Raw genomic sequence first — 13,239 nt, forward strand, 5'->3', positions numbered from 1 at the left:
ACCCCAAATCTGACACTTCTCCCCCTCCATCAGAAACTCCACGTAGGCTGCATGTCTCTTAGCAACACCTTCTGTTTTTATCATAACCACAGCAAGGTTACTATGACCTCTTTGCTACCGCCTGCTTTGTATATTTGCAGAGAATGACGTGCTGTAGAGGTGTTGTTGTTTTTAAGGCTCTGAATGCAAGATACTGCCGCAAATAACTTTTGATCTGAATTCTCTTGACACAAGGATTTTAACACTCCTTGATAACTTTTGATCTGAATTCTCTTGACACAAGGATTTTAACACTCCTTGCGGCCAGCTTAGTACGTGTATGAAACCCAAGATCCATCCTGCTCCTTTTTAGATTAACCTTTTGCCATTACATCAGTAAAAGAATGATGACTAATGTAACTGGATATAATAGGCATCAGATAACCCTTCCTGCTTTGTTTTTCTAATCTGTTTGAATCTGCCAAGGAAAGGCCAAGTGAAGAAACTGAGAACATTTCAAGAAGGAAGCAGGGCAATCCTAAACATATTTGCATAATTGTAAGCAGCATTTTCACTCAGCAACTTCTCTCAGACTCTGGACCTCCTTACCAAAGGACAAAGGTTTATCCCCATTTCTGATAGCCTACAGGCAGGCAAAGACATTTTTATTTAGAGAGTCCTTTGGCCTATAGGCTGACTTAGACATATGTTGAAAGTGTTTTTTTCAATTGGTTGTTTCTACTATGTTATTGCTTGATTTGTTCTTAAGTTTATTATTTCAGTTTCTTACTCACCCTTTGCCACAAGGCCTCAGGGCGGGTTACAGCAATTTAAAATACAACAGTTTACAATAAATGTAATAAGATAGGTCTATACGTGTGTGTGTGTGTGTGTTTGTGAAATAGAGAGAGAGAGAATATCTAACATAAATAAGGTTGATCGTCAGTATGTGGCAGAAACTACATAATGAGGGCTCCCTGTGAGGAGGGAGTTTCACAAGTTAGGGCCTGCGACAAAGAATGCCCTCTCCAGGGTCATGACGAATCCAAGCTTTTGAGGGTGGAGAAACTACCCTCTGCTGATCTTCACAAAGGGTTTGTTGGGAAGGAAGCAGTCTTTCAGATACAGTGGTACTTCGGGTTACATACGCTTCAGGTTACAGCGCTTCAGGTTACAGACTCTGCTAACCCAGAAATAGTACCTCGGGTTAAGAACTTTGCTTCAGGATGAGAACAGAAATTGTGCTCCGGTGGCACGGCGGCAGCAGGAGGCCCCATAAGCTAAAGTGGTGCTTCAGGTTTAGAACAGTTTCAGGTTAAGAACAGACCTCCGGAACAAATTAAGTACTTAACCCGAGGTACCACTGTTCTTGGAGCTTGAGCTGTTTAGGGCTTTAAACACTAATGTGAGCCCCTTGAATGGGGCCCAGGAATGAACTGGAAACCAATTGCAATTTTCATTATATATTTTTATTGAGTAGATGAGGCCCGTCAGCTGAAGCCTTGCACAATTATATTTGTGTTTTATTGTTATCTAACTTGAGCGTCATTTGGTGGAAAGACAGTATACCATAACATAAAGAAATAGAACTCTGGGGCCCACAACACCACCAACAACGTGGAAGCAGCTCCTTATGAGTTTGTCTCCTAGAAAGGTCATGGGAAAGGGAGACTGAGACCAAAATGAGCTAAGGGAGAAGAGAAGGCAACCTCTGTCTGCTGATGTCCTCTTGCTTCTCCTGGAAAGAGGAGAATGATAGCTGTCTTTGCCAAGAACACATCAGGCTTCCTTGAGCCCCCACATTTTAGATGGTCCGCCAATAAAAATAGTTGCCAACCAACAAGGAAATAATGTGTTTGATGTTGATCTACAGTATATTCTTTTCAAGGAAAGGTTGAAACTTGTTTAGCTGTGAACATTCTTGGCACAAAATTGGATTCTTATCATTGCAGCAAGGATATCCTTGCAAACACGGACATATTTTTAAGAACAGTTGTGAAATGAAAACATTTTATGCCCTGGTCATATTTTTCTTTTGGGGATTTCTGTTTGTTTTTGTGGAAGGACTCACTCACTTCTGTCCTGTGCAAACAGAATCTCCAAGGCTGTTGACTCACAAGCTGCTGAAATACTAGCAGTAGAGAATTGAACTTTGTCTATCTTTTATTCTTTACCCCACAACTACATGGCTGGGTGAGGCTGGTGGGAGTTGCAGTCTAGAACATATGGTTGGCCAAGGCTAATTTCAGGACATAAATGGTTACAAGCATGTGCCATTACTTCCCATTCTGTCCCTAGCATGCATTACATACCCTTGTTACGAGGGACTATGTGGAACGTACAGGTGATGGTTAGCAGCAGGTTCTACTCCCCACCATCCATGTTTAGAAATACATGCCTGCAACATAGGTGTAAAGGCAGGACTCACCACAGTTGAGAACCCTGAGAAAGCAAAGCTGCAGATCCTGTGGTTCCCCACAACCATGCATATGCACCAAAGCACACTGCAAATCTACATTGCAGTGCACATATAGCAGCAGGTGGAACCTGCCACTGCCACCCCAACTCAGACACTCAGAGATTAACCTTAATAACTGAGCAGGGCCCTTACAGTGCCTGGCAGGCTGGGATGTATGTAGGTGTGAAGCAGAGTTTTGGATGTGAGTGATAACATTTTGCTGGGAGAAGCCAAGTGAGTATAACCTATTTCCCTCCCTCCCTTCCTCTGTGGCAATTCTTTATTTGTAGCAGAATGGGCCGTAAGTACAAAAGCTAGATCTGGACCTAGGAAAATTGGGTTCAAATCTCTACTCATCTACATTTTCACCATGTGGCCTTCTGCGCTTTACTGTCTCAGTCTTGTTTACATACAGGGGTGCCAACTCAAATAAAATATTGGGGACGCCAGGTAAGCCATGCTCCACATAATCAACCACTAGACGTGTGCATGCACACCATTTGAATGGCAATGCCCATCAACTTTGCAACCCCCAACCCCCTCAAAAAATTTAATTCGGGTCCAAAGGAACCTCAGCCCCTAGGTGCTGGCTCCTATGTATACCTATCTGTAACGGGAATCCAGATAGATAACTATAGAATGAAACATATCATTACTTTTGAAGTGATAAAATGCCATTAGACATGACTGGCCCATTGTAATGTAGTGATAGCCAATCATTGTTTGTGGAGTACTGGAAAATTTATGGACATTGTGGTGAGACCCATAACGCACAGCAATCCCCCCCTCCCCATGGTTCTTTCTCTCATAAAAATACATACATACATACATACATACATACATACTGGCACATTAGCGCCAGTAAAAACTTTCCACGTCTGTTGTGAGCCTTCCAAACAAAGCTGCATACGTGAGTACTGGCAACAGGACCCAGAAAATTCCCTGAAATATTTGGACAATGAGAACCACTCATATAGCATTGACTTCCTGCTGCAAGGGGGAGACGTGTGACTCAGGCCAACAGTTTTAGTAGAAATGTAGATGGTGCAACAAGGGCACAGAGTTTCCTTTGCCTAAAAAAAAAAAAAGAATAGGAAGCAGATAGTGCAGACTTTACCCTGCTACAGCCAACCTGATGTATTTCAGTTGTAATTTCTACTTGTTCCATGTGACTAATTGGTTCTGATTTATATTCTACCAAAAGGTGATCTGTATGTCAATTTTCTGGCCTTGTGATTGTGTGTTTAGTACAGTGGTACCTCTGGTTAAGTACTTAATTCATTCTGGAGGTCCGTACTTAAACTGAAACTGTTCTTAACCTGAAGCACCACTTTAGCTAATGGGGCCTCCCACTGCTGCTACGCCACCGCCGCACGATTTCTGTTCTCATCCTGAAGCAAAGTTCTTAACCCAAGGTACTATTTCTGGGTTAGCAGAGTCTGTAACCTGAAGCGTATGTAACCTGAAGCATATGTAACCTGAAGCGTATGTAACCCGAGGTACTACTGTAATGTGGTATTGAGAGGTGAGAGGAAGAACTGTTAAAAAAACTGGGTTACACAGCTTTCCTATGTGTTTGATTGCAGTATTTATATGCCATCCAACAAGAGAAGTTCTCTTTGTGACTTAGAATTAAAGTTGAAGACAATCAAATACTTGGATAAAACCATAACACATGAACTCTAAAACAGAATAAAACAAGTAACAGAGCAAATCTCACAGCAGTACACCCCCCCTCCAAATCTTGAAACGGGGAGGGAACTAGTAAGCACTAAAAGAATGAAAAGTCTGGGGAAATAATGGGTCCTCTATCACAAACTGTGTGCAGAGAATGACTGGGAAATTAGCTTTGTAAATCCATTATGGGCTTGTTCAGACAGGCATGTCCAGTACTCAATCTGCATCATCAAGTGATGACTTCCGTGAATGAGTGGGCCACTGAGTATATTAACCAGCATTTCCCAACATCACCTTTAGTGGTTTTGGTGGAATCGTGCCATATATTGCTCTGCCAACCATCAAATCTAGAAAAATCAAGAAAGGTAAGGGCATATATTTAATCAGTCCTGAATTGGTCACACAATTTTGTACTGAAAAGGATCAGCATTCTTATAGTGGGATGCAGGTACAGTACATCTCATTTAAGCCTCAGGGCACTTCAAACAAGGCATTTTTGTATTCCCATAATACAAAGTACAGGTGTGATGATGGGTGTGATTCCCATAATACAAAGTACAGGCCTAAAATCTAATTCTGAGATACGCTCATGGGTATATTTAGCTCCAGTCCAACAGCTATTTGGAAAGGATTAGACCTTCACAAATGTGTATTTCTCAAGAGGCAAGCAGCTGCAAGTGTGTGTGTGTGTGTGTGTGTGTAGTTCAGATTGAAGCATGAAATGTGTATTTTTTGTACCTAGAAATAACTACCCCCTCCAAAAACTTTCATTTGAACTAACCCTGAATCTCTAGACTGCCTTTTAGCCGTGAATTTTGGCTTGTGTTTCAAAAAGTTTTAAGTTCTGCTCATGTAAATTTTGAACTAATTTAGAATGCTCCCTCTGAAGAGTGCAAGAAGGTTTATATCACTGAGGCTAGGATATCTGTTCTACATGATTTCACTTTCTGCTCAAAATATGTCTTTAATGCTCTTATCACTATGTGCCTTCTGGGTTCTTGAGGAGAATTTGCCAAAGACGGAATGCTTATTTAGGGATAGTAATTACATTTGGAAAGACTCTTGCATGCTGAAGTTTAAAACTGCAAGGGAGGAACTGATTCAAGAGGATAAGAGATTATAGAGTTTGGAGAATTAGGATTTGATCAACCAATTTTTCTCCAGCAGAGTCCTCCGCCTGACATACATTTGTTAGCTATTTTAACACCTATTGTATTTCACTCGCACACATATGTGCAAAGTATAGCTGCAGTTTTAAGAAATAATATTACAGTCTCAAAAGTTTTTCCTTTCTCTGTATGATAGAACAAAACTATTCATTAGAATCAGATTTTATTAAAACTATTTCATTAGAATAAGAAGGGCCATAGCTCTGTAGTAGAGCATCCACTTTTCATGAAGAAGGTGTCACTCACGTTCAGGGCTATTTTTCTGGAACTCATTTCTGGCACCTCTCAGGTGGGCATCATTTCCATTCTAAGTGAATGAGTGAGGTGTTCATGGTGAGTTCTGCCACCTCCTTTTCTAGAAAAATAGCAGGTTCAATCCCTGGCACCTCTAGTTTGGGTTCAGAATGTCCTGTCTGAAACCTTGGAGAGCAACTTCCAGTAAGTCAGCTAAATGGCACAATGACCTGACTAGGTAGAGTATAGCTTCCCATGCATATTATTAAACTTAATTAAATTTATATTCTACCATTTCTACAAGGAGCTCAGTATGGTGTTCTTTGTTCTCTTCCTCCGCTTTTTAAACTCACAGCAACCCTGTGAAGTAGGTTAGGCTGAGGAGATCCAGCTAGCTTCATGGTCCAACACTCACAACCCCAAACTTGTGTCAGTCAGTCACAATATGAATCACCAACCTGTTGGAATCCCCATCCTATTGCAATGAGTTTGGGAGATGAAATCATCTGCAGGAAATAACAGAATTTTTTTCAGTTGTAGTCTAGGGATTCTGGAATCACTGTTCTCATCAGGGTACAATTTAGGCATTCAGATCAATTAAAGAGAGGTTAGGACTTTATTTTATTTTATACCCTTATGAGAGGCAGAGGGCGTCATTACTGGTGTTGCAATAAGGCTTTTGGATGGAATTAAAGGCAGTGCTGAAGCCAAAGTTCCATCAGCACAAGGACAATGGAATGTTCCCCCCTTTCTCTCCCTCCGAGTCCCCTAAATCTGTTTTAGGGGTTCCCCCAATCCTCTGGATCAGATTTGGACACATCACAGAGCACACACAGGGCAAAAGGGAAGTCCCATTTCTCAAGTGGAAATCATTTGACGCATGCAATTGTTTAGTTGAATACCGCCCTTTGTCTTTATTTTATTCTGGTTTTAATATAGTGCAGTTGAACTTTTGGAAAGTTCTAGAAATGTTTTCAGTCAATATTAGCTATTGCTATTACAAGTAGGGAGTCAAATAAATACACTTTGCTGAACTTAGAACAGTTTGTCGGAAAAAGATACATTGCTTGTGTCAAAGAGTTTTCCTCTGAAGATAAATATGCAAGTTTATCTCCTGTAATATGGTTTTGCCTTATTTGTATGTCATACTTCATGCTCCTATTCTGATTTGCTCCTATTTTATGACAAATCACTCTTGGCCTGAATTGCAAGAAGATAATTTGCTGTCTTCCATATTGTGCTACATTAATGTTGCTGCCAATGATAATAACCATAATCACCTTTGTAAATAGCTTTTTTGAGTGATTACTTCAAAACCCAAAGAAAACTGAGCTGATTTTTACAGAGACTTGTGTGGCAGTCTTGATTCTGCTTTACTGCCAAGGCCAAATTGGTGCATGTCCTTGAAATATGTACAAGAGAACAGAATTGTGGCCAACAACTACAAGCTATTTTGAAAAAACTTTGTTTGCTGCTGTGACATATAATCCTTCTGTTCATTTATTTAAAACATTTGTAGGTCACCTTTGAGAGTAAAACTCGAGATGTCCTCCGTAACTGAACACAGTAAAATGCAGTACAATATAATACAATACCACAAAAAATTCCAGACTCCAATAAAACTGGCAATGGTAAAACCAAGCAGCCCCAAACTTACCGTATTTTTCGCTCCATAAGACGCACTTTTTCCCTCCTAAAATGTAAGGGGAAATGTGTGTGCGTCTTATGGAGCGAATGCATCAGGGAGGCAGGCAGAAAAAGCCCCCGCGGCTCTTGGGGGCTTCTCCCCAGGAGGGAGAAGGGCCAGTCAGTCCCTTCTCCCTCCTCGCGGCTCTTGGGGGCTTCTCCCCAGGAGGGAGAAGGGCCAGTCAGTCCCTTCTCCCTCCTCGTAGAAAAGCCCGCAGGAGCTGTGCGCTCCTTAAAGGGTGTGCGGCTCCTGTGGGCTTTTGCGGGAGATGGGGGAATTCTCTGTAAAGAGAGAAACATCAGCATTCATCAATGCACAGACTTGAGGTAAGGTACTTGGGTATTTATACCCTTTACAACAGATCCAAATCCAGCTCCCAATGTTGTGAAAAGTCAGCAGTCTGGCCCCTGAGTGAACATCTCTTGGCCCACCAGTTACTAATAATCTAAGGCAAAAGAAGGGAATGGAGAAAGGAAAAGGTGTTGCTGGTTAGCATTTGGTGTTGGGAGGGAAGAAAGATTGGCAGAGGCACCTCTTATTTCCCAGTCCAAGTGTTCTTCAAAGAACATGAGTGAGGACCAAGGTTTTTAAAATGAGGGCAGAGTGTCCTTCCTTGCTTTCAGTACAAATTCTTCTAAGAAAACAGAACTCTTTCCTCCTCCCCCCCCCCCGTGAAACTGTGAATTGGTTAATCAAAGTGGAAGTCATGGCTGCTCCCAGTGTCACTTTCTTTCTTTCTTAAGGCATGAGCCCTGCCTATTACATTTTTGTTAAATACACACATATAAAATATTTGCATTAATTCTGTAGATATTCTACTTATATTAATAGCCCCTTAAATCCTCGTGACAGAATGCCGCCTTTGTAGCTTTAGACCATATAAATAGTTCTAAATACTGGGCTGACTTTCACTTCTTCAGGATAATCTTATGATATCCTTAATACTGAATGGTGGCTGCAGATATTTCCACTAAGCCCTTTTAAGACCTAAATTGGGGTCACTTTGAAGGGGGGGCACTGTGGGGGCTTGTCTCCTTGCATTTAATAGCAGTGTGAGTGAGACCATGAATTTGTGCCCATTTCTTAAATTTGTTCTTGTTCTTAAATTTGGTTAATATAACATTCACTGGAGGATGTTATGAAAGTCTCTTTCATTGCCGACAAGATATCTTGGGCAATGGGGCTGATTGGAAAATGAGGAATTCTCAAGACAAACCCCCAAACAATTAGTGTTTTGTTCACTAAGTGTTAGGAAGAAGAGGCTGGGCCATTTGCCACTGTGAAATTGGTGGTTGTCAGACAGCTGTCTTACCCATTTAGAAACAACGAATGCTAATTGTGCATAATCCTCTCATAAGGAATCAGTTGGCCCAACTGCCAATAAGCACTGTTTATGAAGCCTGTAAGTCATAGTTGGATGCACAGCAGTAGCAGCTTCCATTAATCTGGTCATTTATTTTCTCTCCGGAGATTGCAGAACTCAATGAAATAATTGGGTCTTTCCAAGTTTCCTATAACAGAAATGTTTAAAATATAGCCTAGAAAATAATTATTGTAGCATTTTTACCTAGCTCTTCTCTTGAAAAGCTCCCAGAGTGGCTTTCTGATTAATAAAAACAAGAGAGTCCTGTCATCAGGGTCTCAGTCTACAAGACATAAAAGGAAAAAAAGGAATGAAGAAGGAAGGGGAGAAAGGCAAATGTGGGTCTTAGTTCTTAAAGCTACAGTTCGTCAAATGATAATCCGGGATGGAAACAGGTCAGATTTGCTCTCTAAGGGCTACGGAAAAGTCCTGGAAAATCTCTGTTTCGGACCATGGAGAGAAAAAGCCAAAGGAATCAGACAGTACTGGGCCAGAGGGATCAAGGATCTGATTAAAATATAAGGCAGATTTTAATCAGGCATAATGGATGGGGGGATGCGTTGAAGGTGTTGTTTTTTGAAACAGCCTTGTTCAAAAACTTAACTGTTGGGCAGAGGGACAAATAATGGTTTGATGAGACCTCTAGTGGGCTTCTTTTACATGGAGAGTCCCCAATTAACCCCAGTGGACTTAACTGGCAGTAAGTCGGGACATACATTTAAATTACCTGCATCCTGAGAGCAATGCTATATTGGGGGGGCAGCTTTTGGACACTGTCAGAAATGTAAATAGCATCTCTAAGCTGCCCCACTGCTCAGCAGAGCACAGGAAAGGGGTGAGGTTGGTGATGGGCCCTACTGGTGCACTGGGGTCCTGGCAATTGCCCAAGGAGTGCTGAAGCCAGTTCTGGCTGGTTGGCAAAAATGAAATACCTATTCCAATATGCATGGTGGGTTAGGTTGGAGGATGGTAAATAATACTGCAACACTTGATGTGGCTACCAGATAGTTTGCTAATTTGTATGACTTCTCCAGATGGATCTTTTGTTATGCCTAAATATTTTCCAATTTTTTTCCTGTCCAGACAAACTAGATTTTGTACCCTTTTGAGACATAAATCAATTTATTTGTCTTGTCCCTGTTTTTAATATCAAAGGCTAAATCTTGGTTACTTGCCCTGATCCCTTGGGCACAGACAAGCCTGGAGTCCACATAAATAATAACATCCAAAGTAGGCTTCGCGAAACATTTAGTAGAAATATATTTTTAGAGCTTACAAGGGGTGACTTTGCCAAAGGTTCTGCTTTTGATCTTACTGGTGTAGTCTTATCATATATACACTTCCATTTCACACAAGCAAAAAACCTTATCTTTCTTTCTAATGGCTTCTGTTAGCTTTGAAACTGGTTTCAGTTAAATATGTTATCTCAATTTTATGTGAAAATTGACCATTTAATTATATTTTGTTGGAATAATCATGGTTTTGCTGTCGTCATCCCTAACAGATTTTATCTTGGAGAAACCATCTGATATCAATCTAAAAGTTGAAAGGAGAGGTGGTTCAAAAGATTTTCAGCTTTGGTCACTGCTGTGTGCCATTCAAAAGCAACTTGCCATACCACAGGCAAGAAGACAAACAAAGCACTTTCAGCTCCTTATGCACAACCAACACATGGTGTTCTACAGCAGGGATTGTTGCAAACCTACTAATTCTGTATATCATTTTCCCAGTTATAAAAACCTCCAGATACGTCACACATGACTTGATTTCATGTCTCTCTGTTTAATCTGACCAAGTTGCCAGATTACCTATGTCAACTAGGAGAAATTATGAACTATAGCAGTTTGGACTTCAAGACAGTAATATCTTCCTTCACCCATTTCTTGTTATTCTGTCATGCTTCCATGTGACATCTAATCACATCAAAAACTACTGCTTATCAAAAACATTTGCTTGATTGACCTTTTTAAATAAATAAATAAACTGGACGCTGTGCTGATAAAACTGTTTGAATGAAACTAAAGTGTTAATGTTGCAGGGACTAGTCCTGGTGTATTGACTGGAATCATGCTCTGCTGTGTTGAAAAGTGAAGTTCAGCACTGAACCGTAGGTTAATGTGGCTAACTAGAAATTTACATTTTGTGGGGGGACAAAACCTAGATTTTATCCAAATAAACTACCTTTTATTGTAAATTTAAAATGTTTTTTTTAAACACTCTCTCTCTCTCTCCCTCTCTCTCTCTCACTCACTCACTCACACACAGGCTAAGTGATTATTAGTACATTGTTTTTGTAAATGATAGAGTGTGCCATACAACAACTAGGACTGCATACACACCACACACTAAAAGCATTTTCCCCGCCCCCACATAATCCTTAGAACTGTCATTCATCCCTCACATAACTATAATTCCCAGCAGCCTTAAACTACAGCTCCCAGGAAACCAATATTTACATATGCTACACTTTTAATGAAATGTATGCAAGGCTTCATTTGAGTTCATGCACCTGTCATCTTATGAATTAAGCAGTGGAGACATGTGACACAAATAATGGAATAGGATGGGTTTCTTCATGCTTATGCCAACTGTATTACTCCATGTCTGGCTCCAAGCCATTGTTATATATGCAGTTTACTTATAACCATGTCAATCTCAAGCATCATTTAATGCACAAAGAGTCATGTTCATTCAAAGCGAATTACACCTCAGTACAAAGTGCCAGCAAAAAGCCCTTAAGTGTTGTCATCAGTACAGGCTCTTAAATGCTTAATGGGCTGAGTGCTTGTTTTCTATACTTGTATGGGTTTCACATTCAAATGGTTCCTGCATAGCATTTTAGTTATGTGCATTTTAATTCTTGGTTCCTTATACTTTAGAACAGGCACGTCCAACAGGTAGATTGAGATCTACTGGTAGAAAAGTCTTCCTCCTTCCTTAAAAAAGCTCAACAATTTTGGCCACCCCTACTTTAGAACAATTCTTCAACAGCAACATCAATTTTAATTGCTGGAGCAATCCAAACATCATTTAGTTGTCATCTTCTGCTTCCATCTGCTTAAAAGCATTACTGGGTTGTCTGTGGCAATGGGAGTGTCAAACTAATACCTAATTTCTTTGGATGTACCTTCGGAAATCAAGAGACTTAAGTTGACCCAATCAATCATTGGCAGAGCAATTGGCTAACATGAAACCTGCTGGTCTTGCTGCCAAGGTGGATGTGTGTGTGTGTTGGGTAACCAGTTGGAAGGAAATGCAGTATGCCACCTCCGGGACATGTTAGGTGAATGGGAGGACTTTGGATCCAACCCCAGCATGGCCCCTTCTCTCTGCCCCTGGGGTACTGGTGACAGTCTCAGCTGAACCATGAACTCATCAGGTAGCTTTAGTCAAACCACTGCCACTTTCAGCTCCTTTCCTGATGCCTGCAATTTAGGGATAGTAATACTGTGAACAGCATCTTAAACTCTGGGAGGCAGTGGAAGACAGGAGTGCCTGGTGTGCTCTGGTCCATGGGGTCACAAAGAGTCAGACATGCCTGAATGACTAAACAACAACAACAACAACAACAACAACAACAACAACAACAACACTGTAAAATTAATTGTAATGCTCTGAACAGCTTTAATCACTAGGGAAGTTACCTTATTCTTTATCTACTCCTTTGTCACCTTCTCTCTCTCTCTCTCTCTCTCTCTGTCTCTGTCTCTGTCTCTCCCTCTTCCCCTCTCCCTATCTCTCTCTTTTTCAGTATGCCTTCTAAATAATACGTTGCCTGTATGGGCTAAGCCATTAATGAATGAAATTACTGAATGAAGACAGAAGTAATTACTCTTCGAAAGCTCTTTCTCATTTCTCACTGGGTAAATTTGGAAATCTGGCAAATTTGAAAAACGTGATACCCCCCTCACCTTCCCCATGGCTCTAGTTTTGTTTTTCAGCAACGATCTAGACAGTTTAAAGAGTTTCAATTTGTAATGACAAAATGTATTTTGACCCAGAAACCTCTAAATAGAAGCTAGAGCAACCAAGCTGACAGCAGATTCACAACAGACAATTAATTTAGAAAGTTATCAGTCAGTAGAAAATTTTTGCTTTTGTTTACATCTGTGAAACAGATGGCCAAATACAAGATTATTTGATTAGATCTTTTATGCCTGTTTGAAATTAATTCAGCACCGTATTATTTGAAAAAACTTGTGTGATATACTTAACACAATCTAACTAAGGAGATTTATGGCAGCATCATTGTTCTTTGATGTGAAATTGGGAAACTCCCAGAACATATTAAATTATGCATCTGGTGACTGCCAAGTATATGAGGTGTGACAATACACCAATATAAATGCTGCCATCTATTGATGTATGATAGCTACTGTTCTTTCAACCATTATCTTATTTTACTCTAATCGGTCATTACAAAGCACTTGCAACAATTACTTGCTCCTCATTGAAGTACTCTAGACCAAACTCTCCAATATAACCTCTCCGCGTGTTTCTGTTTTAAGTTGTTGAGCATCTGATTCTTATTCTGCCAAGATCTACTAGTTACTTTGCTGCTGACCACATAGGACATTTGGCTCATCCTTAAAATGCAGTCCAAAACTGAAAAGTTCTAACTGCACTGCAGTTCATGGGGTAGACCATGCACATTTTCTTGTCCCAATTTATG

General features: G+C 40.5%; 1 protein-coding gene and 1 long non-coding RNA gene across 15 annotated transcripts in view; one reads left to right on the forward strand and one right to left on the reverse strand.

Moving 5' to 3' along the window:
- NAV2 (neuron navigator 2) overlaps window positions 1–13,239 on the forward strand; it is a 535,652-nt gene that overhangs the window by 319,456 nt on the left and 202,957 nt on the right. The window lies entirely within an intron of this gene.
- LOC309358991 overlaps window positions 5,764–13,239 on the reverse strand; it is a 40,779-nt gene continuing 33,303 nt past the window's right edge. For all 7 annotated transcript variants that reach the window (XR_014163687.1, XR_014163688.1, XR_014163689.1 and 4 more), the window contains 2 exons: window positions 8,772–8,850; window positions 5,764–6,023 (listed from right to left, as the gene is read on the reverse strand). This is a non-coding gene — a long non-coding RNA (uncharacterized lncRNA). The remainder of the gene's footprint in view (window positions 6,024–8,771; window positions 8,851–13,239) is intronic.

The sequence above is a fragment of the Podarcis melisellensis genome, assembly GCF_964234715.1.
Source record: "Podarcis melisellensis genome assembly, chromosome: 1".
NCBI classification, from domain to species: domain Eukaryota; kingdom Metazoa; phylum Chordata; class Lepidosauria; order Squamata; family Lacertidae; genus Podarcis; species Podarcis melisellensis.